Consider the following 27870-nt stretch of genomic DNA (forward strand, 5'->3'; position numbering starts at 1 on the left):
GTGGGAAGCAAGTGGATTTGGAGTTGTCAGTGTGGGATTTGAAGTCAGTTGGCTGTGATTCAAATCCTAGCACTTCTACTCACCAACTCTGTAACTTGGACAAATAATTTTACTTATGCTAGCCTTTGGTCCCTCATCAATAAAATGGAAGTAATAATATTACCTACATCAGAAATGTAAATGAAATGTATATGAAAGTTTCTTCTTCTATTTCTTCTTCTTCCTCTTCATTACCATCATCAAAAATCTTGCTTCATAGATAAATCTACCATTTACTAGGTGGCCATAGGCAAGTTACTTAACCATCCTATGCCTCCATTTTCTTACCTTTTTAAAAGTTATAGTTGTAAATACTTCCTAGGAAAATTATAAAATTAAATAAAGTAATATATCTAAAGCACTTTGGGTAGAATAGAAGCTCAGTGAATCATACATTATTTCTTTCCCTCCTGTCCTCAACCTTTTTTTTTTTTTCATCCTTTCACACACACACACACACACACACACACACACACACACACACACACATAATCTGCAGGAGACACATGTGTATTTTTTTCACAACTAGCTTTGAGTCAGTAAAAGTGTTTCTCAAATATTATGGTACATATTATCAAATATAAACAGTTCAAAGGTAGAAACAGTTTGAAATTCATATCTCATTGCTCTTGGCTCTGTGCTTGGACAATTGAGATGTTTAGCTGTATGTTGGGGCAAGAGGTCTCAAGATATTCTATTGGAATTTCATCTTCCAAATACTGGAGTTAGCAGAGGCCAAGGAAATATATTAAAAAGGCATGGCTCCCAGAATTTATTGGCAAGTCCAAAGTAATAAAAAAGCAAAATTTGATATAACCCGGGGCTCTTCGTACTATCATTTTTCACCTTTGCCACATCCTCTCTCGCTGACCTAAGCTATTTCTCAATGTGGTTTTGGAAATTGGAAGAGGGTGTTTAATGCCTTGCTTGAGCATGCTTTCACTGGGCTCAGGATGATTTATATTTCAGATTGTATTCCTTTCTCTAGAGGAAGTTGGAATATTGTTGGAGTGATTTGTTAAAAAATACAAAAAACCATGTGCAAACTCAGTTACTTGAAAAAAGAGTCAGAAGGTGATGGCAGCATAAGCAGAAAGGGAAGAGATGAAATACTGAACATATAAAAAACGAGAAGGGGCAGAAATATGGCAATTATTAATGAGGTATTTGAAAACAGTTGAAAATCTAGCAAAGAAAACTGGATGAGAAAAACACATATACTAGTAAAAGAGAAAAATTGTAAGAATCAAAGATGCAGAAACAACAAAATAAAAAGAAGTAAACTGACTTTGAGTACATCTTTCTGTCTCCTCTTTACATTATCTGCTTGATTTAATAGAAAAGAGTTTCAGGAATAGTATTTGAAGGAAATTTTAGAAGATAATCTTTCATAATTTATCTCAGTTCTCTATGAACCACATTTGAGTACTTTTAAAAGAGTGGCCATTGTAGCTGCCAGGACTGCCTGCACAACCTCTAGTGCCCTCGGGAACAAATGGATCACGCTGCTGATTTCCTGGCCAAGGACTCACATGATGCATGGGACTCTCACTCACATCATTTGCCTTTTGCTGATGTCTGAGTAATCTCTGAAGTTGCCACACATTCAGGACAGAAACTGAAAAGTTGCTATTGCCTCAGAGCAATAATGGCCTGGAAATTGCTTTAACTCCATGTTACAGCAGCAGCCACAAGCAAACAAACTTGTAAACTGGTAGGAAATGAAATCAAAGACCACTGCTATTTTTTTCCCCTTTATATCCTAGCTTGGATGAATAATGACTGGACTGGACCAATACAAGTTTACTTCCTGACTGATTGGCTCTAGAATATATCACAGGGGAATTTATGCTGCAGAACATTCCCTGGACTTGTGTTTCTGAATCTTTGCAGCAACCAATAATTTTTATAGAACAATAAATATGACTCTCAGATGTCAATAAATCAATGAGGCCAATGTCCTGCCTGTGCATAAGGGGTGGGTGACATATTGCTTAAGGACTTGAACAGCCTGGTCTCTTCTTACTTACTCTATGACCTTGAATTTACACTGCCTGCTGCTTAACTTTCCTGGCCTTGCAAGCTTGGCAATATTAAATAGGTTAAACTAGGAAATGGCAAAATGCCTGATACTCTCAAGTGAAGTTAGTCTAATAACATGACCATGTCAATGGCCTTTGCCTAGCACACTGGGGAAAGGACTAGGATGATAAGATTTCATGGATCCTATCAATCACCATAAAATCTCTCCTCAAGGCCATCAGGAAATCTGAGCTAGAGATTATTTGTGGGAACCTGAGCCAGAGATTAATGGCCCTGAAGAATGTTAAGTTCAATAATAGAATGATGGTCTTGAGTCCTCATATTGACTTCATTGGCAACCAGCTCTATACTCTTGGCAAGTCATTTGAAATCTCTCTGTGCCTCTAATGCTAATCTGTAAAATGGAGATAGCATGCCTTACAGGACTGTAGTGGCAGTCCAACTATATTTAGTTAAAATGGTTTTCAAAACTACCCAAGCAAATGAGGCACCAAGAGGTAGGCTATTATAATGGGTAAGAGCACACTGAAGCCAACTGCTTGGATGAGAAGCATCAAGGGTGTTATTCACATAAGTGACTGTTTAGGTGCCTACAGACTCACCTTCTGTGCCTGCCTCCGGGGATCCTGCTGGTGAGAAAGTCAGGTTCTCTTCTCCCCTCCACCCAAGAACTCTCCTGCAAGTGCTCTCACAGGCAGCACTAATCAACCTCCTCATGGTCAGACCCAGCAGACCCTTTTCAGTCCAACTCTACACTTACCGCCCATCAGATTTCCCTTTGCCTTAGTCCCTTCTATATAAAATGGGAATAAAAATTGTTTCTAATAATGGTGGGTACGTGCCATTATACATATATGCAAGCCCTTAGCATGTGCAACATCAAGTGTGAGCTTTAATGGAAACTATGGACTTGGGGTGCTAATGATGTGTCAATGCAGGTTCAAATGAACCACTCACTGGTGGGGAATGGCAATAATGGTGGAGGTTATATGTGTGTGTGTGTGTGCACACAATAGGTATATGGGAAAATCTCTATATACTCTGCTAGCTTTTGCTATAAATTTAAAGCTCTCCTAAAAAATAAAGCCTATTAAATAAATAAAACCCTATCTATCCCTTAGGTTGTTATGAGAATTAAAAAATGTAATGTATCTAAAGAGCTTACACCATCCCAAATACGGTAAACAATCCAAAAATGGAGGCTGTTATCACAGCATAATTTTAAGGAATTTCCCAGAGAATATTCTTTGCTTCCTCTTTTCTTTTACTTTATTATCTTCATTATAGGACCATAATAGATTATTGTTATGTCAACAGAGTGCCAAAAACTACATGTATAAGAGCAATACCTTCCTATCAGGACACTTTATTTGCTTATATACAGCAAATAACCAACTCAATGGGTTCATTTTCCTCCCTTTTCTATTTTTTTCCCTTCTCTATTCAGTTATAAGTTTCCCACCAAATGGACCATTGCTTTTGTCCTACGCAGACACAGTAGGGACTTACAGTGGAAGCAGCTGTTCTGCCGAAGTTACAGCCACACTATGTGATTCAGCAGTTTCCATCCCACTAGCTTATTTCTAGGTGAAGCTAAATCCTGGACAATGGTAGATCTTACCGGGTGGTGGCTTCACTGCTGCGGAAAGGCTCACCAGGACTTAATGCTGGCCATCTGCTGAAAGTTTAAAGCTGTAATTGTCTGCAGCAAGTGCTGTGAATCCAAATAGATTCAACTCCTAATTACGTCAGTACTACTCACAACTCTTACTGTTTTTCTCTTTAATGCGGTGTTCCCAAATGAGGAGATTTGACAGCAAGTTCTACCACAATATTTTGCAATATCAATAAAGCTTATTCACATGTCCAATTTACAATTTTATTGCCTCTTAATGTATTCTATGTTTGGCTACAGCGACTGGGTGGCCTGAGTTTACAGAAATATTTGATCATAAAATGTCTGTTCCAATCAGAGGCATTTTGCATTTGTTTCATCCCATTGGCATCAGGTTTGACACTGAACTTAGAGTGTTTTGTTCTTGGCCATATTCATATAGGAAGCATTATAAAAGTTGCAATGCTGTGTATACAACACTGCCCTTCAAGCAAGTACAGCAACGCTTAACAAAATAGTTTCAGCAAATCGTTCAAGGTCAAATGTAAAGCACACGTTTCTCAAGTAAGTTCTAAAGACTGAAGAGACCAACATTTTGCCACCCTGAAGTTCTTGGGATACTGATATTAAGCTACTAAGAAACATAAGATTCAGGATAAACCTTTCCTGCCCAAGAGATCCAGACAGAGACACCTGCTTCAGGAAGGAGATCTTAGGATGGTGCCTTAGCCAAACTTTGAATTAAGTGAGAGGGCTTCAGGCTAGATACCCCCTGGTCCATTGTTTCTGAGTTGCTAACAGGATTTTCCTGCCATGCATGTTCCACTCTTCCTCAACTACCTATAAATTACCCTTCCTCACTTCTGAAATCTAATACCATCCTTTCTCCATTGTCCAAAAACATTTTTTAAAAAAATATATATTTTATTGATTTCAGACAGGAAGGGAGGGATGACAGAGAGATAGAAACATCAATGATGAGAGAGAATCATTGATTGGTTTTATACTCAATGTTGCCTCATTTTCTTTGAAATTTTCATGCTTATGTAAATTCCCCACGCATTACACTTTGATTTCTCCTGTTAACCAGTCTCTATTAATTGGATAATTAGCCTAGCCAGAAGAACCTAGTGGGAGAAAAAGTATTATTTATTTATTTGTTTATTTATTTATTTATTTATTTATTTTTTAGCTCTCACTGGACTGAGGAACGGGGAAAACAGAACATTAGGAAAAGACAATTGGTGGCCAGGGCAAAGGGATCTGGAAACAAATGCACTTACAAGTAGAGAGCCATCAGCACCATTATTCTGATTCTGAGGCACTAGTGCATGAGGCAGTCTATAATCAGAAAAGAAAGTGAAACAGCAAAAAAGAGGGGGCTCAAGATGGAAGTGTGTGATTTGAAATCATATTGTATAAATTGGTGATGTCTGTAGTGAAACAGATTGGTTTCCATTAGGCACAAGAAAGGGTGACCTCAAATAGCCCTAGAAAACAGCCCAGTGAATCCTGGCATTTTGAAGCAGACAGAGTGCTAGTGATGCTACAAAACAAAGGATGTTGGAGCTATAAACTCCTGTGAAGCAACAGCAACGCCAAGCTAAAGGTGAGCAATCCTGACCACACAGCGAGAGGATTGTTTACATGCAGGAAAGAGGGAAATTGCCTGGTTAGCCTTGGCAGGTGGCAATCTTGAGGGTAGGAGGAGATAGAGCTTCTAAAAAGGGAATGTGCAGAGAAATACAGTAACACAGAGCAGGTGTTCAATATATATTTGAGAAATAAGGAAATAAGTGAAGCATCTGTAGAACAACAGTGGCTAACATTTATTGACTTCTGATTAGGTGCCAATTTTTGCTAACTTATTTAATCATTTTACAGATGGAAAAACTGAGCTTCAGAAAAATTAAATATTTGCCCAATTTAATGCAGCTAGTCACCAGTGCAGCTGAAATTCTAACCTAAATGCTTACAGAACCAGACATCTTAATCCCTATGGCTCAGTGGTTGAGGTTGTGCTCACTGGAGCCATTTTTTCTAGGGTTCCTCCACATCACGAATTACTAGGTTGAGTGACTAACATAATCTCTTACAATCTGTTTTCCTCCTCTTCAAAATGGGGATGATACTAAGTTACTATCAAATGTTTAGGTGCCTCTTGAATGCATATGTTGAAACCCTAATCCCCAATATGATGATATTTGGAAATGGAATCTTTGGGAGATAATTAAGTTTACATGAGGTCATTGGGATGGGGCTTGATGATAGGATTGGTGCCCTTATAAAAAGAGGAAGGAATCTTCTCTCTTCCTGTAAAAACACAGTGAGGAGGCAGCTGTCTGAGCTAAGAAGAGGGCTCTTACTAAACACCTGATCATACTGGCACCCTGATCTCAGACTTCCAGCTCTATAACTGTGATAAAGAAATCGTTTCCAGCCATCCCATCTATAGACTATAGTATGCTGCTATAGCAGCCTGAGTTGGCTAAGACCCTAGTTCTTTCATTGTTATGAGGATTCATTGAGATAGTATTTAGAAAGCATTAAATATAGAGTATGGTGCATTGCAAGTACATAACAAATGTTAGCTATTAACATCCTAAAAAGCACCAGCTACTGCATTTGTGTGTGTTGCTTTTAGGCTAATGGGAACAAAATAACACATCTCTGACAAAACTTAGAGTTGGAACATGTTTCTAGAAAATGAGATTTATTCTCTCACCTGTTCAATAATAACACTTAAATTTGCTACTCATTATTGCTTGCGTGGAAACACATGGATTGTGGTAGAGAGGCAGAGAGAATTGGTGTGAAAGACAGACTAGCTTCAATCTCAGCTCCATTATCAGTTGTGCAGCCTGTGATAAACCAGTTATGTCTTCAAACCTCGATCTCTGCTTTGGAGAAATAGTTCTGAACAATCCCCCATATCTCAGGAGGTGATGGGTTTGAAAGTATTTTGTAAACTGTAAAGCACTGTACAAATATTAGTTTCTAGGTTAACACAGTGAGAGATTTGGAAGAAGCAAGAAAACAATGCATTGCTAGTGCAGTTTAAAGAGCTTTCTAATTTGGGACTTGAGAACCATTAAGAACTGAGACATGCTGTACTAATTCTAGTTTAAAACAAACAAACAAAAAATGCTGAAATGTGATTCAACCTAGAAAAAAATGTAACTTGGTTTACATGGAGAAAGGACACTGAAATAGAGTTAGAGGCACCTAGAGAGCAACACTGGGGATGAGCAGTGGTTATAGTAAGTCAGAAAATAGATTTGAGCTTTTACAATGTCAAGGAGCATTTAAAAGGGCAGTCCTATTCTACACTTTTTTTCTAGAACAATGGGCTCCGTTTTTATTGGGTCAATGCTGGCCCAGTATCCTACTGGGCACTACAGGCCAGCTATAAGGCTAGTGTGTGGATGCCTCATTCTCCAAGCAGCAGGAACACATGCAAGCATGCAGGCAGGCACGGATCCTGGGATTCTGTCTCTGAAGGAGAAATGGGTCTAATTGGAGGAAGAAGAGGTAGGGAGGGTTTGGCCACCACCTGCTACTCTGCAGGCCAGTGGCATGCCCTTATCTCTTTTCATGCTTGTCCTGAAGGGATTTTTCCCCACTTCACCTCTGTGCGTGATTCTTTTGAATCTGTTTGTCTCTGATGTGAGGCTAAGTGAACAGAAAGAGAGTAGGAAAGAAGAGAACACTGAAAATACATCACACAAGATGGAGGGACATGATGTTTGATAAAAATAAAGCCAAACATATGGTAAGGCAACATGTTGAAGCATAAACCCGGACTTCATTTATTAAAAATGTAAAGAAAAGTCTTAAATAATAGGGAGATGGAGAAATGTATAGAGCACACAATTTTTACTCTCAGCAGAGGGTTCCTCAGCTGTCTCTGGTGAGGTGTGTCTCAGTACACAATCCCAGGCTTTCATCTTCCTCCCACACCTATAAGTATAATCACTGAGCAGGTGCTCCATTTTTACACGGCTCTCCCTGGCATCACCCTGTGTTCACTATTTGCACCTGCAGTTTATAGTAAAAAAGGGTAGTGGTTTTAAGAGTATGCAGACAATACCCTAGAGCCCAGGATATATTGAGGAGTAGGCAAAGTTTGCTTCCTAACCTCCTCCATCATTTTGGTTAGCACCTGTCACTCACCAGTTGCCCATTCAACAAGCTCATCTTCTATTGATTCTCACATGACCCTCTGAGTGGGCAAGATTGACTTCCACTGACATTCCCTCACGGTCTAGGCCTTTCCCTTTGATCTCTTCTCTCCCTTAGACTCCCCCCTCTGAAGCCCCTTTCCTTTGGTCTTTCTAGAGAGACCAGTGTGGCTCAGTGGGTAAGCATCGACCTATGAACCAGAAGGTCACATTTTGATTCCTGGTTAGGGAACATGGCTGGGTTGCAAACTTGATCCCCAGTAGGGGGCATGCAGGAGACAGCCAATCAATGATTCATTCTCATCATTGGTATTACTATTTACCTCTCCCTTCCTCTCTGAAATCAACTATATGCATATAAAAATAATTTAAAAAAAAAACCACACATACAAAAATAACTGATCTAACAGGCTTTTCCTTTCTGTATGGACGCAGCTATCAGGTAAGCCAAGATGGGCACCTACAAGTACATCCAGGAGCTATGGAGGAAGGACCAGTGGGACGTAAACTGCTTCCTTCTCAGGGTGCACTGCTGGCAGTACCGCCAGCTCTCTGTGCTCCACAGGGCCCCTTCCCCATCCGGCTCCATAAAGCAAACAAGCTGGGATACAAGGCCAAGGGAGGTTATGTCATATATCAGATGCATGTGTATTGTGGTGATTGCAAAAACCCTGTTCCATGGCAAGCCTATCCACGATGGTGTAAATCAGCTAGAGTTTTCTTCAAGTCTTCTGTCTGTTGCTGAGGTAGGAGCTGGATGTCATTGTAGGACTCTGAGGGTCCTGGATTCTTATTGACTTGATGAAGATTCCATACTAAACTCTCTGAGGTTATCCTCATTGAGCCATCCCATAGGCTCTCGGTAGGAATTCTGACACCCAGTGGGTCACCAAACCAGTCCACAAGCAAGGGAGATGCAAAGGCTGTCTGTCATCTGGAGGCCACAAGCCCCATGGCTTTGGAGAGGGCCACATATTCCAACACACATTGGTGGTTCTCGCTGTGCAGCCTGGAGAAGTCACAATACTCTCCAGCTGCACTGTTACCACTAATATAAGTAATGTTTGTAAAATTCTCACCCAATAAACAATTTAGGACAGTTCAAAAGCCCTAATCTACAGAGATACGGTGCTAATGGTTGATAATGACTTGATGGGCTAGCTAGTCAATTTATCCAAACAAAGAATATAGTCATGTTAAAATAAGGGTGAAATTTAAAAAATTGAGATTAAGAAAAAAAATCCCCCAGCATTTTAATTTGTATATTAATCCAGGTTATTTTAATTCTCATTAAGATACTTTGTAGAATAAATTTTAAATATCTGAACTCTGTTTCATCATCTGGATATTTATTGAAAACCTTAATTAGAGAAAAACTGAAAAAACAAAACAAAACTACCTGCTTAATAAGAAGACTGTTGTATTTAACCATACAACAAAGTAATATACAGACATTAAACAAATACCCAAAAGGATATTTAATTACATAGAAGTACTGCATCATCTTAGTCTAAGATAAGATGGTTTGCTTTTCAGAAATTCTGAAGTATCTAACAACCAATCTCAAAACAATTCAACAGTTACTAAGCAGGTGAACAGTTATTTCACAAGATGTTGACTGCATGTGCAAATGTAGCTGGATATAAAGAGAAAGGTTTCTGTTTATCTGTGTTACCTCCGTGTAGTTATTTGTAGTGATATGTTGAACTTTACTGGTATACTTCTCATTGTCATTTTAGTTGCCATTTCAATCGTCTTAAAATGCACTTTGATACAGCTCTGACGTGAAAAACACTGTGCATGAAGATTGTGTCTGTCGTGTGCCAGATAATACAAAAAGGCAGGGGACAGGGATGGGCTAGAAGAGGTCAATATGGGGAAAAGGAGGACACATGTATCACTTTCAACAATAAAGATTAAAAAAATAATAAAGACACTAGAAATAGCTAAACCTCCAGGATTTTCAAAGCCGGGAGAAGCTGCTGTGGCTGACTCACACATCACAAAGGACCCTCACTATGGCGCCAACATGCTGAAAGCTTTTGGCAAACTTTCAAAAGAAGCTGCTTAACTTTCATCTATTAATAATGCAATCAAGCTGAAAACAAAACTGAGTCTAGCAAAAAAGGAAAAAGAAAAAGCCTATGAGCAGTTTAAGACCCCTTGATTTGCTCCAAATTTTAATAACAACCCTGAAAGTGGGAAGATGTCTGGATAAAGATCCTGTGTTGTCACTGGGAAGCAACATAGAACTATGTATGACAAGCAAAAACATATGACTACAAATGACTTAGATCACAATTTTTTCATTTTTCCTCCTTTGGAAATGGGAATATCTGTAACTGCTATTTGATGTCTACCATTGTATCGTGGAAGCTGATAACTTGTTTTCTGGTTTCTCAAGTCCATAGATGGAGAGGAATTTTGCCTCTAGATGGGACTTGCTCAGTCCTCACACATACTGATTTATATGATGGAACTCTTTTTGTAATATACATTTTTATTGATTTCACAGAGAAAGGGAGAAGAAGAGAGAGATAGAAACATCAATGATGAGAGACAAGCATTGATTTGTTGTTTCCTACATGCTCCACACTGGGGATCCATTTTCAACCCAGGCATATGCCCTGACCAAGAATTGAACTGTGACCTCTTGGTTCATAGGTCAGTGCTCAACCACTGAAAGGTGCCAGCTGGACTATGATGGGACTTTTGAGCCAAAAATATTCAGAGGAGATTTGAGGCTTGAGTTGTTTCTGGAATGGGTAGCGATTTGAGAGATTGGGATAAAATAAATTTTTACATGTGGGATGGATGTGAATCTTTGTAGACCAGAGGGTAGACTTTGGTAGGCTTAAACAAAAATGCCATTTCACCAAAGCTATATTTTCTTTCTAGTCCTTACAATACTTCTTAATGTAGGTTAATATTCCATTATATGGCAAAAGAGTGATTATTACCTTCTATGGCAAACAATGTGATTTAGTTAAGGGTCTTATGATAGGCATTTAGCCTAGGTTTTCTGAATGAGCCCTATATCCATTCACAAGTGTACTTATAAGAGAGAAGCAGAGTGGATTTTGAGTCTCTCTCTCTCTCTCTTTCTTTCTCTCTCTCTCTCTCTCTCTCTCTCTCTCTCTCTCTCTCTCTCTCACATACAGTGGAGAAGGCATTATGAAGATGAAGGCAGAGATTAAAGTTATTAGGCCATCTCCAGCCAACACAAGCTACCAGCAGCAAGATACAGATTCTGCCTAGAAACTCAGGAAAAAGTGTGGTCTTGCAAAAACCTTGATTTCAGACTTGTGGCCTGCAGATGTGTTAGGCAAAATAAATAAATAAATAAATAAAAATTCTGTTGTTTTAAACTATCAGGTTTGTTTTACTAGCCCCAGGAAACTAATGCAAAAAGCAGGAGAATATAATAGTACAGTGTGGATTATCATGAATTACTAAGTGAGAAAGGTTAAAAACACACTGTACTATAATGCTATTTTAATTTTAAAATAGCAGGGAATGAATGAATGAACATATCTAGAAGACAATATATCTCAGTTTGCTTGGGCTGCTATACCAAAATGCCATAGACTGGGTGGCTTAAATGGAAATTTTTTTCTTACAGTTTTGGAGGGCAGAAATCAGAGATCAGTGTGTTAGTGTTGTTGGGTTCTAGTGAGAGCTCTCTTTCTGGCTTGTTGTCTCCTTACTGTGTCTTCATCAGGTGAAAATAAAGACAGCTCAGATCTCTCTTCTTCTTCTAAATCACTAATCCCATTATGAGGGCCCCACCCTTAAGCCTTCATCTAAACCTAATTATCTCCCAATGGTTCAAACTTCTAATACTATCAGATTAGGTTAGAGTCTCAACATATAAATTTTGGGGGTACATTCAGTGCATAACACCATACATTAAAATGTTACATTTCTAGAAACTGAGAGTTTAGGTAATGTTTAGTCATACCGTTTCATATGTATATATAGCATATAAATATTTAACCCATGATATGAAAATAACCCTTGCCCTTGAATTTGACTCAGTCAGGGTGAGGAATACAATTATCTCTAGTAAAGAACAGAAGTAATTCTCTTATTTTATGGGCGGAAGGAGGGGAGAGGGGGTGGGGGAATAAAGGTTATATTATGAAGATTTCATTGTCCTTGAAAAGGGGAATATTTTTTTGTTTTTTCCCCCCCTCTGATGAACTCTAGCTTTAGTAAATTTAAAAATATTTCCAGATAACCCAAGAATCATTAATGGTAAGAATATAGGACTCTGATAGGAAGGAATTAAAAGGATGAAAGTTTGAATAAAGGAGGAGACTGAGGAAGAAGGGTAAAGGAGAGGAGTCTGGTCTAAATGGCAGGTTATAAGATCTTTGGTGAATACTCTACCAAAGATGTGGGAGCCATGCCTGGCAGATACCAAAATTCCTGCCCCACCACCATCCAGCAACACTAGGACACACCCAGAGACTTTAAGAGTGAAGAGAACTTTTGAGTATTGTGGGGTTGTACAGACAATGTATGCCTGCTGTATTTAGCAGTTAAAATAAAGTCCTCAACTTAGGATAAGGAAGGATGGATGCCCCTTTTCACTTCCTTTTTTTTTTTTTTTTTTAACTGTGCATATGTAATACTATAAAATAAGAAAACAGTACAAAAATAAAAGTCATAAAACGAGGTAAAAGATCCTATAAATCTATCAAAAGCCATGTATTGAATATTTTAAAAGCAGAAAGAGAAAAAAAAACAAAAAAACTCTTCATCAGTAGTGGCATATCATTGGTTAAAGTAAGAGCTGACTGGTCAAGAAAGTGCTTGGCCCAGAGTTAGTTCTTTGAGCCCTGGGGCTTTGAAATTAGAAGAGGCTGAAGATTAAGTGAAACTAGAAAATGAGCTCCAAAAGTGTGAACAAATGCTGATGGAGACAATCACATCTAACTCCCAAAGGACAAAGTTTAAATCCATCACTTGAAAAACTTTCCTTCGCTCTGGCTGTGGGGCTTTGTGGTATTAATAGCATTGTAAGCTGAGAAAAAGTACAGATGTCTTGTGCCGGTCAATGAGCTTCTTCTGGCCTGGAGCAAATCATTCTGATTTAATTGACTGTTACCTTGTACAGAGAAAGGGGATAGATGTTTATGGTGACATAGCTTTGTACCTGCACTCAATCATTTGGTTTGTAAAAAACATATATCTTCCCTGCCTTCAGTCAAGGGTGAATGAACACATGACATAGAAATGATAAAGTGCCTAAATCAAAGCGATATTAAAGGCCAAATGCCAAATGCTGCTTACATGTTAATGGCAGCGACGAATTGAAGCATGCCCGAAGTTCCTCTAGACTCCATTCTGCAAGGCATAATGCACTGGGTATGGAGTCAGATAGAACTAAGGATGAAACTGAGGCTGCTATTACATATTAGTTGTGCTACATTGGATATATTATTCATTTATTTGAGTCTTGACCATAAATTGGAATAATAATATCTATCCCATGGGGATTTGATTTTGTGAATGTTACTTAGACAAAGTATCTACAATTTTTAATCCAGTGCCCTCTGTAAATCCAGTCACTATTTTTCTTTGATGCTGCATCACCAAATGTGAGTTTTGTTATATTGAAAGTCTACAAGGGAGAAATTCTTTGGGACATGGAAGATTTTCCTGTCATCCTAAAATCCTGCTTACTGCTTACTCTTGGTGAGTCTTGGCTGCTGCTCTAGTTAAAGCAGGGCAATGTGATTGGACCAGCGGAGTACAGGACAGAAGAGGAGGTGGGAGATTCCTGACAAAGACAAGGCTACTTAGTACTAGTACATAGAGAGGGAGATAAATAGGTAGGAGGCAGTAATGTCAATATAAACTTGCAGGGTAAGGTTTCTGGAGATGAAAAACCTAGGCACTGGGTCAAGAAATAATCATAGAAGACTCACAATGAAGCTTGGTGCTCTAGAAATACTTGGAAGGAGGGCAGACATAAGCAGGCAAATCAGGCTGAAAAAAATGATGCCCTGAGCTGAGCACCTTGGATAGCTCCAACAGAAGCCATTTCTTCCTCCTGGGATTATCGAAACCAATTTTATAGAGAAGCCAGCATCTCTCTGCCTTAAAAGAGCAAGATCAAGTAAGTATATTTGATCCCAAATACCAGAAGAAATTTTTATTCTTTTAATACTTCTAAATGTAGGTTAGCAATAATAAAATATCTCCACACAATTGTTCAGAATTGGTTCTCTCTTGCAGAGGACAGCTACTGTGACCTTAATTGATTTGATTAGGGCTACTCTTTATTCTTGAAGATCCTGAGCTAATTCATGATCCTATCAGGAAGGTCCCCACCTGCCTTAACATTAACATGATGTTGAAGTTTAGGATTAGTAGTGGGTCAACTGTAGAATGTTTCAATTATGTGAGGTCATGAGTATGGGAGAGGGAATCTCAGGTGTATAATTCTAGGGCCATATTTATCCCAGTCCATTAGTCTAGCCAAACTGCTGTCAAGGGTCCCCATAGAGGGGTGGATATATATTCTGCTCTACATTCTGTGTTCCCTAGGGAAATTCATTTGGTCCTTCATGGTGTCAGTTTTCTTACCTGAAACATAAAAGGATTGAACTATAATGTCTTAGGGGAAAATAAGAAGTTCCATTACAGAACATGAAGTTATTACAGAAGATGGATTATTTGGTTTCAAATTATTAATTCAGAGACTCCAGAGATACAAAATATATCCCTGAGTAAAAAAGAACTGTAAGAGTATATAGAATTGAGACTCAACCAAGCCTTTCCAGGACCACGAGAAAATCCAGATATCATTAGTAAGTGGATAAAAGAATCATAATGTGCTTAGCTGGAAAGTACTATGTTGTCTTAGAACTGGGACAGGGTGGAGTAGCCCTCAGATCTTCTATGCCAGGAAATGGTAGAAATGCAGGCTTTGTATTATGGCTTTAACAGGCAGTTGTCCTTCAAGTTCCAAAGCTTCTAGGTGACAGAATGTAGAGTTTCATAAAGTTCAAAATGTCTGGAGGGCAGTGTATTAGAGTACAGGAGAGAGCAGTGGAATAAAAGGAACCCTGGGACACACAATATTTGAATTATAGGAATACTTTAACATAGCTGTGTTTGGCAGATGGTTTCATAAATATATATATATGAAGTCTTGTTGTCATTTCTGAATAATCAAATTTGGACTCCTTAGTTGTCATGTTCTCTAAGCACTAGTCATAAGACCTGTATTTTCTGGAGCAGCAATTCTCAAAGTGTGAGCCTCAGACACCTGTGTGTTGGTGATACCATTATGGGTGGTTTATAATATCCTCATTTTCCAACTATGTATCTCCAAATGGCCCATCTTTTTTTTTAAATATTTCAACCAAAATAATGGATCATAATAGATTGACTGCGAAAGCAAATATGAGAATCCACTATTTCTATTTGGCCAGATAATAAATTGATATGCAAAACTATAAAAAAAAGCACCATCATCTTAATAATTTCTTTTGGAAAATGGAATTACGTTCTTGAAAAAGGCCATTTAATTTTTCATATAAATGACCACATTGCTTCTTAAAATAAAAATGTAAGTCTCTCTTTTAGTTTCTAACATGGTAAATATTGATAAATATGACTCAAATAATAAAAAGCCCTTTGGAGATCTTCAATCATTTTTAAGAGTGTAAATAAATCAACATGTTTGTTCAGCATTATTGTAGAGGCATCAGCATTCAAGTTTTTTTTTTTTTCCTGATTAGTTAATCAGTACTTTAATAACAGAGTAAAAATGAGCAAAAACTCTTGGTTTCTGATTTTGTATGAAATGTTAAGCTGTCTGGGAGATATGGGGGCTGACATAGCTGTATTTAGATTATTAACTTGGTTGGATGTGGGTTAACACATTGAGGGGCCCCAGACTGGTGCAGACTGGGCTGAGGGATCCTCCCATCCCCAGTTCATGAATGTCATGCACTGGGCCTCTAGTTTTTGTTATAAAATTCCAAAGCAAGATTCATTACCACTTTAGAGAAACCATCACAAAAGAGTAAATGGTAACATCAGTTCAGTAACATTTTGGGGAAGACCTCAAGGCTATCTTCACAGACAACTATGGTATTTCAAGCAAGAATAGAATTTTTATTCTTAAGATTTTTTAAATAATATCATTTTAGACCCAATTGATCATTCAGTGTTCTTTTTCTTTTACACATTTTGATGCATTTTCTTGGGGGTGGTGATGAGAATGGAGTAAAGATAGAGGCAAGGAGAAGAAGTAATTCTTGGCCCAATTACATTTTTATTTCTCTGGTTGACTAAAATTATTTGTGTCTCTTGATTTAGGAATTTCAGTTTTCTCAACTAACTCCTGGGTTCTACCCAATTCTAAATAACTCTTCAAGCATGTGATTCCCAAGGCAGTGGAATAAAATTTTTATCAAAGGCCGTGCTAATACAAAGCCATCAGCTTATAGTTTGTCTGCCATGCTCTTTCATTTTCAGTAACCAATTATCATGTAAAATTCTGGCTTCAGTTGCATGTAGATGTCATGAACTCTGTATGTTTATAAAATGTTGAATCTTTAATTAACTTTATATGAAAGGGCATATAAAGTTAATTAAAAGCTAACTGAAAGGAATAGATAAGTTTTAAATATCTGACATTGTCTACTTATTCAGATCATCTGGAAGTTGAAAACTGTGGCCAACAGTCTCAGATAAAAGACACTCAAGTATTTCTCTTGGGGTAATTTCAGCCTCAACTTTGAGAAGAGGGGTCAATTGTTTATATAATTCACTCACATATCAAAAGAAGGAATACACAGTCTATAATATGTTGCATACATTCATTAACTTCAGAGTATCTGTGCAGGGAATTCTCTAGTACAAATGGAAATTACATGTACATTACAGTACTGTAGTTTACATAAAAGCCTATGATTATTACACAAAAATTCCAAGTAAACTAGTACTGGTACTACAATTAACATTTGGGAAGAGTAATTAGTTGTTTTCTTTATTCTATTTACAAAATAAATTTATTTTTCAAAGAAAGTAACATTGAATCCTAAAAAAACAAGGGTAATATTTTTGAATAAGCCGACCAAAAGAAATAAAAAACATAGGTTTTATCATTAGAGAGAGATCAGGGACATATAAACCTAGTTACTTCAAAAAAGGTCAGAAATTGAAAAGAAAGTAATGCTTCTATTGTAGTATGACAAATGCCTCTACCTCTACATTGGATTGGATTTCATCTGCCTCCAGGGCCAGCCCTGCAAGGTCCAGAGCCATACTGCCTGATGGCCAGTGTGTGTGTGAAGTTCTGGGCAGCCAGGGCTCTTTGAGATGCATTAGGTATAGGTGGATCTCTGCGATTGTACCTTGATTTCCTTTTCTATCCTGAGTAGAACCTTTCCTGTTTTAAAATGTTGACTTACCCTCTGGCATTCTGCAAAGCTTCCCTCAATTTTCTCCTCCCTTCCTCACTTGGAGGTCTGATTTCTTGTCCTACCAATTCCTATCTGCTGCTCAAATTCTTGTTTCCATAGGCTGTTTACCCAGAAAACACATACTATTGTACTTCTCTGAAGATTTACCTGTCATTTGCTGACAAAGAAAAAATTCCACTTGTCTGTCCACAAGTGGAATTTCTACCCTGGAGAATGATCAAAGGCCGTACAGACAATGAAATCAACAAACTCTCCCTTTTCTGCTTTGCTTCATCTGCTCACAAATTGTTTCCCTTCCCTCTGCTTTAACTGCATGTAAACCTGCTAACTTCTTTTCTTTGCTGTTGTCCTTAGATTATCTCACTCCAACTAGGGAGTATGATCAAAACCTCCTGTTTGTATGAAATAAATTGTCTGTAACTCTGTATGTGCTCTAGCACATAAACTAAATGGTCTGTAACAGTGTATTTTCAATCATGAGTAACACCTGCACAGTATTTTCTGGATGAGATGAGATGAGATGAGATAGACAGTAAGAGGGAAGGATGAAGGGAGGGACAGGGGGAAAGGAAGAATGCCCAATAATAACAAAACATAATAGAAAGTTAATCCTACAGGACAGTTCATGTGAGATCCTCAGTTCCCTCCAAGTGGACAATGTATCCATTGCTCCTTTTTCCTATTGTCATTTTTAGAATTATGTATTTATTCTCAGTGCATAAAGGACAGGAGCATGTCAGTAAAAAAAAAAAAAAAAAAAAAAAAAAAAAAAAACCCTCATGAAATATATTCATTCAAAAATTAACCAAACCAAAGTTTAAGAACGATAATGAAAAGGGTAAATGTACAGACCAGGAGTTTCCCCTTAGATGAAATTTAAATGATACCATGCTCAAATGCATCATTTCTAAAACCAAAGTCTGACTTCAACAGCATTGCGTATACTAACTAGTGTATGAGAATGAGTGAATGGGGCAAGAGAGTAGGACTCTCAAGAATCCCATGTCCTTTCCCTGGAATTCTGCCTTGGTGACTATATAGTGGTTTATTTAAAATAAATATTTTTATTGATTTCAGAGAGGAAGGGTGAAGGAGAGAGAGATAGAAACATCAATGATGAGAGAACCATCTATAGGCTGTCTCCTGCATGCCCTCACCACCCCCCCTCCCCCATTGAGGATCAAGCCTACAACCCGGGCATGTGCCCTGACTAAGAATCAAACTGTGACCTCCTGGTTCTGAGGTTGATGCTTAACCACTGAGCCATGCCAGCCGGGCTATACAGTTGTTGACCTTTTTTTTTTTTTTTTTTTTTTTTTTTTTTTTTTTTTTTTTCTTGTAAAGCTCCCCAACCAGATCCACTTCATGGATGCCTTGCATTTTGAATGTCCCTGGTATTTTAATGCAAATAGTATTTATTGACAGTGATTGAGTTTGGGACCATTTATAATTACCTGAATAGAAACTGAAAACAATTTTCAGTGTCTAGATGTTGGGCATGAGATAAAGCATTCAGATATTGAATGTTAACTTCCATCCAAATGTTTTAGCTGGTATCCCTCTAATACACACTTTCCGGCAAAGAGCAAATAAGTGAGTAAATTAATAAACAGCCAATATAAAACGACAAAAATTAAGAAAAACAAATAAAAACAATTTTACCATAAAACAATGAATTCCTAAATGGCAAAAGTTGAGAAAAAACAAGTAGAATTTTAGTCAAAAATAGTCTCTTCTGCCATTATCCCCAGATTGTATCACTATGAAAACCCATAACATTTTTTTATATTTTATTGATTTTTTACAGAGAAGAACAGAGAGAGACAAGGATGAGAAACATCAGTCAGCCGCCTCCCGCACGCCCCCTACTGGGGATGTGCTGGCAACCAAGGCTCATGCCTTTTACCAGAATCAAACCCAGGACCCTTCAGTCCACAGGCTGACACTCACTCTATCCACTGAGCCAAACCGGTTTTGGCAAAACCTATAATTTTTTTTAAAATCACACTTTAACCACATTATAGGATGGAAAAAGGAAATAGGAAACTAGAATTCTAGATCTGGGATAACGTTTTTTATGCATGAATTTCAATAATGCAATTGTTTTGATAGTAATGTCACTGGGCACATCAAGAGCAGACACTCTGTTCAACAGCTGTGGCCGTTACTTCCCATCCACCCAGAAAACTGTCACCACGCCAGACTTCTTATCTCTGCTATCAGCTTTATCACCACTGATAAAGAACCAAGCCTTTCAGACAAAGCAGTTGTATTTAGTGATCAACAAATTTTTCTCTGTAGGGATGTAGACTAGGCTTCTGCTATAACAGATGGCAATCATGGAAATGAACCCTATTTTCTACAAAATTGATAAGCTTATGTTAAATTATATTATGCAAACTTGAGTACAAAACACTACTTATAATCATTTAGTATTTATTATTACAGTTATAATATACCAAGAACAAATTTACTGAATCTGTCTGTATATTAAATATTAATTACTAAAGTAATAAAACTTATTTATATAGCATTTTTGAAAACATCTCAAAACCAACACACAAACAAGCACATATACACTCATGCATATACAGGACCAAAGCACATAGAAAATGAGTAAAATCAAGTTAAATTATAGTGATGGAGTCTGGGAAAATTTCATACTGAAATGGAACTATTGACTACTGTAAAAATGCTATTATTAAAGTTGTTTTGTATACTGATAATAAACTGCTGGGATAGCGCATTACTCAAATATGTTGCATATTTTGTTTACATTGCCAACTGGAAGATAGAATTCTACTTATCCTACATTTAAATTTCAGTGATTGCAAAAACTAACATTGACATTCTTATATATATAAAGAGTACAGTCACCATAAGCAGAAATGACATGAACAGATTTAATTGTTTCCTGAGTCATGGGGAAGAGTGAAAATAGAATATTTACTACCTTGTTTGGCTTATGAGCCAATGTGGATAAATCCTATGTAAGAACTCTTAAAATTCACATTTGATACAACTCTTGAAAGAAAAGACTCCCTAAGTCTTGATGAGGAAATTATTTCCCTTCTCTAACATCTGTGATTTGATCATAGCTTGATGCATATCCTTGTTTGATGCTTTTCTCCTTCCTGCACTCTATAAATCCAAACAGATTCACATAATCTAAATTTATGCACCCATATCTTCACTAGTGCGCATTATCTGTTGAAAATATTTCCTCACAATTGGACAAACTTATTTAAAACCTGCAATAGACTATACAAAAAGAAAGTACAAAATTACTTATCATGTTAAGATGGTTCTACTTATAATAAAAGAAATGGAAATATATAAAAATAAGTACAATACTATTTTCTACCTATTACATTTCATAAAGAGATGGATTGATGCCCCTTTGCTGCCCAGGCTGAGGTGAATCTGGAGGCCTGGAATAAGGATTGGAATAAGGCTGGAATAAGGATTATTTTGACTTTGCACATACTAATATACAAAAATTGTAAAAAAAAAAAAAAGTTCAGAAATATAGATTTGATAATCTCAGACTTGTAAATTTTTACTAAGGAAAGAAATGAAAGGAGAAGAAAAAAAAATCTTACATATAAAGATTTTTACTTCCAATGTCATTTTTGATACTAAAATACACTTAAATATCAAATGGTGAAAATATTGATATATGGTAGAGCTACCTGATAAAATATTATGCTCCATCAACAATAAGAGAGATAATTATGAGGAAAGACTAGACAATGAAAGAAAATAAGTAATTTAAAAAGTTAAAAAAGCATAAATTCAATATAATTATCATTATTTAAGATGTGTAAAATGTGAAAACATGCTTTAAGACATATAACACAGAAAATAGATTTGTTAGGATGATAATATTATTTCTTTTTTCCAATGTATTTTCCAAATACTACAATATTTTTCTATCATTTTGTGTAATAATTAATTATAACTATCATCTTTTTTTAACTTCCAGATCAAATAGCCTCCTTTCATTGGACTTGAGTATATTCTTGCATGATAGTTAACAATTCATATGCAGTAAATTAATAAGTTGTCCATTAATTTGGTTACAGACTGATTATGAGCATAAGAGTTTGTAAATAGATACCGGGTGTCATTAATTTGAGGATGCATATACTTATTTTTTCTATTCTGCTCAGAAGGATTAATCATTGCCATGTTATACAACTGTAAAATTCATAAGGCCTTCTTCTCCAATAACTTATTATTACTTACTATTTTCATATGGAATTTTTATAAGGAATTATTACCTGATATTTTCATATTCTCCATTCAAAATAATCACTAATTCCACCCCCTTGATAGGCTTTTTTTTTTTTCTATCAAAAGCAGAAAATTATTCACTGAAGTTTTTTAAAGAAAGTTAACTGGATACAGTATTTTTCTAAATCTTTGGGTCACTCCAAAGAGGAAGCACTACATTTTTTTAGAGTTTGAAATAAAGACAACTCCACCCCTCAACCCATGCAATCTTCATGGCTCAAAGAAATCCTGGAAGAAGAACAAAAGGGAAAGGGCTGGTTTCAAGTCCATGTTTTCCCAAGTACATGCAGAGTAATTGATATGCTTGAGATTTAGTCTAATATGGTTGGTGAGTTTTCAGATTAAAAAGAGTTCTACATAATGACCAAAAAGAATTTATGCCAAATATGCAAAGCTGGCTCAACTAATTAATGTAACCTTCATCAACAACCTGAAAAAGAAAAATCACATGATCTTATCAATATATGAAGACAAAGCATTTGATAAAATTCAACAATCATTCATGACTAAAAAAAACACCTCTCAGGAAACTAGGAACAGAAAAGTACATCATCTTAACAAAGAATATCTATAAAAAACCTACAGCTAACATCATGGTGAGAAACTTGGTTTCTCATGAAGACCAGGTAGAAGGCAAGTTTGTCCCCTCTTACCATTCTTTTGCAACATTTTACTGGAAGTTCTAGCTAATGCAATAGACAAAGTAAAGGAAATTAAAAAGAATATATATTTGAGTGGAAGAAATAAAACTGTCTTTGTTCATAGATAACATATCATCTATTCAAAAAAATCCAAAAGAACTGATTAAAACAATAACAACAACAATAAAAAACACCCCTGCTAGGACTAATAAGTTTGCAGAATTTGAGATTAATATTCAAAAGCCATTTGCTTTTCTATATATTAACAATGAACAAGTGGAATTTTAAATAAAAATAATACTATGTGTATAATACCACAAACATGAAATGTGTAAGTATAAATTTAACAAAATGTGTACAAGATCAATATGAGGAAAGCTGCACAAAATCAAAGAAAAACTAAATAAATGGAGATATACTCCATATTCATGGGTAGGAAGACTCAATATTGTCAAGATATCAGTACTTCCAAACTTGATCTGTAGATTCAATGCAATTCTAACCAAACCCCCAGCAGTTAATTCTGTGGGTATTGACAAAACGATTCAAAGGTTCTATGGAGAGGCAATAGATCCAGGAGAGCCAATACAACATTGAAGGAAAGAACAAAGTTGGAGGTCTGACACTATCTGGTTTCAAGACTTACTATAAAGCTGCAATAATCAAGATAGCATGGTGTTAGTGAAAGAACAGACAAATAGATCAATGGAATAGAAAAGGAAGTTCAGAAACAAGCCTACAATAACATAATCAACTGCTCTTGCCAAAGGAATAAATGCAATACAGTAGCATAAAGAAGTTCTTTGCAACAATAGTGTTTGAACAACTGGGCATCCATATGCAAAATAATAATAATAATAATAATAATAATAATAATAATAATAAATTTAGACAGAGACTTTCACCCTTCCCAAAAATTAACTCAAAATGGATCACAACCTAAATGTAAAATGCAAAACTATATCCCTATAAGATATAGATGACCTTAGGTATGGTGGCAACTTTTTAAATACAACAACAAAGAATACTTCATGAAAGAAATAATTGATAAGCTGGACTTCATAGAAATTAAAACTTCTGCTCTGCAAAAGACACTATCAATAGACAGAAAACAAGCCACAAACTGTGAGAACATATTTGCAAAATATACATCTGATAAAGAGTTAAATACAAAATGTGCAGAGAAATCATAAAACTAAGAAATAAGAACAAAATAGGATTCAGAAAATATCAATAGCCAAAGATCTTAACAGGTACCTCACCAAGGAAGATATACAGATGACACATAAGTATATGAAAAGATGCTCTATATGTCATCAGGGAAACACAAATGCAAACAACAGAGATACCCAAAATGGCCAAATCCAGAATAATACCAAATGCTGCAGGAACTCTCATTAATTGCTAATAAACATGCAAAATGGCACAACCACTTGAGAAGTTTCTTATAAAACCACACATTCTCTGATCTTAAGGTCCAGCAATTGCATGCTTTGGTATTTACCCAAAGGGATAGCAGAGTTGCATCCACACAAAAAACTGCATATGTATGTTTATAGCAACTTTATTCATAATTGCCAAAACTTGGAAACAACCAAGATGTCATTCAGGTAAATAGATCGATACACTGTGATACATCCATACAGTAAAATGCTTTTCAGCACTAAAAAGAAATGAGTTATCCAGAAATGAAAAGACACAGAGGAACCTTAACTGTATATTACTAAGTGAAGAAAGCCAATCTGAAAAGACTCCATGTTTTATGATTCCAACTATATGACATACTTGGAAAGGCAAAACTACGGAGACAATAAAAAGATCAGTGGTTGCTAGGAGGGGGGCTGGGAAAGGAATGAATAGGTGAAGCACAAACGATTTTGAGGGCAGTGAAACTATTCTGTGTGATACTGTAATATTGGATATATATCATCATAAATTTGTACAAACCAATAGGACATATATCAAAAGTGCACCCTCACGTAGACTATGGACTTTGAGTGATTGTGATGTGTCAATGTAAGCTCATCAGTTGTGACAAATGTACCACTCTGGTGGAGGATGTTGATAATGGAGCCCGTTATATGTGGGCGTGGGAAATAATATATGGGAAATCTCTGTACCTTCCCCTCAACTGCACTAAAAAAAGTCAACTTATCGATAAAAAAAAGCAAAAGAAAACTCGCCAAACCCAAAACTAAGGAAGCATTCGCTCAAGCTTGGGCCAAACTGAGGTTCAGGCTTCTCAGGGGGCGTGCTAAGTTTTGCTGTCTCCAGAATTGGTTGCTGTGAAATTCTGAAGGTAAAATGCTATGCGCAGGCAGATGAATCCAATTTCACATTATTTTATTATTTTTTTTAAATCATTTTTCTTCATCTCAATTGCCACCTGAGGATATTTTTCCCATTGATATTTTGGAGAGAATGGAAGGGAGAGGGGCAGACTGAGAGGAAAACATCGATGTGAAAGAGCTGCATTGACTGGTTGCCTTTCATATGTGCCCAGACTGGGGCTGGGGTGTCCTTGACTGGAACTGAACCTGCAACTCTTCAGTCAGCAGGCTGATGCTCTGACCACGGAGCAAACCAGCTAGGGATTCATCTCATTTTTTAATCATGTGTGTTGGTTTGTACTTTGGAAACCATCTGGTTGGCATAATGATTATTTAATTCTGCAGCATATTTGGAGTTTTTTTTTTTATACAAATAGTAGGTCGAATCTATTAGCAAATCTAGGTTGGGAATTCTAGTTCTATGATCTTTCTGTTTTTGCACTGCCCAATTATTAAAAGTTTGGATTAAGAGTTGCAAGTTGATGATCAACAATTGAAGCCATATAAACATTCAGAAAGGACAGCTTTTGAAAGGTTTAAAAGAAGTATGAGATGAAAGTCAAAACATAAAAATAAACTGAAGACTGAGAAAAAAAATTATGCCGAAAGTCCAATAAATTTACATTATCTTTCCAAGGAAATACTGAAACTTTAAAAATTCTTATTTCTATTAACAAGATTTATAGGCTATTTATCTAGAACTGTTGGTGATGAAATTTCTCACCACTTGGAAATTATGTTAGTAGATATAGGGTTAGGAAAAAATACTGAGTAATTTTATTTTGACCCTCAAATCAGAATACCATTTAGTGCTCCAAGTCTCTTTCTCACCCATTCTGGTGAGTCTGTGACCCCCTTCAGTGACTAAGAGGATCTTCATGTACCACCTTTCCACTTGTATTGCCATTCACTCATTACTTTTTCACTAAAGGCCCAGTACATAACATTCATGCACTGGGGGGGGAGGTGGGGAGAGGGTCTCTCAGCCAGACTGCACTCTCTCCAATCTGGGACCCCTCAGGGGATATCAACCTAAACTGGCAGTCGGACATCCCTCTTGCAATCCAAGACCGCTGGCTATTAACCTCTCATCTGCCTGCTGGCCTGATCCCCCTAACTGCTATCCCCTGCCTGCCTGATCCCCCTAACTGTTCTCCTCTGCTGGCCTGATCCCCTCAACTGCCTCTGCCTTGGCCCTGTCACCATGTCTTTGTCCAGAAGGACATCCGGTCTAATTAGCATATTACCCTTTTATTACAATAGTATAGGTTGTAACATTCACTGAACATCAGCTATTGTTAAATATTGATGTAGGTGCTGGGATTACAGTGATAAACCAAACAGATTAAACATATAGATGATACTACAATGAGCATAAAAGAGTGATATTATAGGCTGATAGGATCTTGTTTAGACTGGGTAGTTGGCAAAGGTATCTTGGAGAAGATTACATGTACGTGGAAATGTATTTGACAATAAGAAATTAGATACAAAAGACTATGGTGGAATAGCATTCCAAAGAGAAGCAACATAATCATATGGCCATAAGACAAAAATTAACTGCCGTGGAGAGGTGGATGATAAGGTAGAGAATAAAAGCAAGTATGCTGGAGCACAGGATCCAGTGGAAGATGGGTGGGAGGTAAGTTTGATGAGGGGGAGACAGACAGGAGCCAGGTAACATGGGAAGCGTGAGTCATTTAGAAATTCTTCTAAAAGCAGTGGGAAAACCCTGACGGCTTTAAACAGACTTCTATACACTAGGTAGCCATAATCTGATCAACACAGAAAATCTCTGCCTTCGGGAGAGATGAGATGGAAGAAGAGCATCAGTAGCAGCAGATGACGGTACCTTTGACTTGAGCTGCTGACCCCTGAGGAGGTGGGAAAGGAGGGGATGCATTTGTTGTTTGTTTCAAAGATAGGTTCAGTGGGGTTTGCAGGCTGATTTGATGGGGTGAAGGATAAAAGGAAGAGAGGAATCAAGGATAATCATGTTAAACAGATCTCAAAAATATCAGCAAAAATATTCCCAACTTTTGCCGAAGCCAGTTTGACTCAGTGGATAGAGCGTCAGCCTGTGGACTGAACGGTCCCAGGTTCAATTCCAGTCAAGGGCATGTACCTTGGTTGAGGGCACATCCCCAGTAGGGGGTATGCAAGAGGCAGCTGATCGATGATTCTCTCTCATCGATGTTTCTAACTCTCTATCCCTCTCTCTTCCTCTCTGTAAAAAAAAATCAATAAAATATACTTTAAAAAATGTTCCCAACTTTCCAAACTAATGGGAAACATGTAATGAATTGGGGTAGGCATTTCACTGTAGACATGGATGCCCCAGGAGGCTGTTCTGTCCTCCCATCAGAAGACCCCACAGAAGCTGCCTTGAGGCAGCCAGGGAGGGCAAGGCACATCACTGTGGTGTCAACACCCTCAGGGGAGCTCGGAGTACAGCTCACAGTCTCACAGTTGAAGAGCCACAGTTTCTTCATAAAGTCTGAAAGTTTAAATTCGATGTTCTCTGCGCTTGCTTTCAATTTTAAGATTCTGTGTTTCAAAACCCCACTGGGTCTATTCTAGGACTCCTGAGTGGTGAAGCCATACACAATAATAAATAAATTACAGTAATAAAGTACCTCAGATGCTTTTTATTGTTTTAGTCCTACACTTAATTATGGATTTTTAAAAAAATGTGTGTGTTTGTTTTGGTTTAGTATTTATAGTTCTTCTGAAGTGATAGCAAGTAAAGTCCTTTGTGCTTGAATATTAAGTCTGCCTTTTTACCTGGGTCAAAATTATTTTCTTTAAAGGTACACAGACCCTAGGTGGGTTGTTTCCCTTTATTCTAATATTTATTCTAATAAACCTGTTTTTTTTGTTTTGTTTTGTTTTGTTTTGTTTTTTCTTGCAGGATCAACCTCCACTCCCGCCTTCCCCCTGCCCCCCCAGTGGAAAATACATACTATCTGAACTTACATGTGACATATATCTTCTATTATGAAGCATATGCTGTGATTCACACATTACAGTGTGATAAGTGATTTTACCATGTGAGCTAATTTAATCCTCACAACAAGCGTCATCAGTGGGTTTGCTCCATGTCACCCACCGATGAGTGAACTGAACCTTAATATGTGGCTCAGCTAGGATTTCACGACAGTTCCTCTGGGACTGCTTGGCCCAGGCCCATCTCCTAGGTACAGGCCCGGAGCTCTTCCCAGCAGCATCCTGCCTTGCACACATCCCTTATGCCCTCTAGGCTATTTGAGGCTGCTG

At 37.2% G+C, this 27870-nt stretch overlaps 1 protein-coding gene and 1 pseudogene across 2 annotated transcripts in view; one reads left to right on the forward strand and one right to left on the reverse strand.

Annotated features, from left to right (window-relative positions):
- Positions 1–27870, reverse strand: part of B3GALT1 (beta-1,3-galactosyltransferase 1) — a 473540-nt gene that overhangs the window by 106435 nt on the left and 339235 nt on the right. The window lies entirely within an intron of this gene.
- Positions 8317–8935, forward strand: LOC118709546 (annotated as a pseudogene).

The sequence above is a fragment of the Pipistrellus kuhlii genome, unplaced genomic scaffold (genome assembly GCF_014108245.1).
Source record: "Pipistrellus kuhlii isolate mPipKuh1 unplaced genomic scaffold, mPipKuh1.p scaffold_m20_p_7, whole genome shotgun sequence".
Classification (NCBI taxonomy): Eukaryota; Metazoa; Chordata; class Mammalia; order Chiroptera; family Vespertilionidae; genus Pipistrellus; species Pipistrellus kuhlii.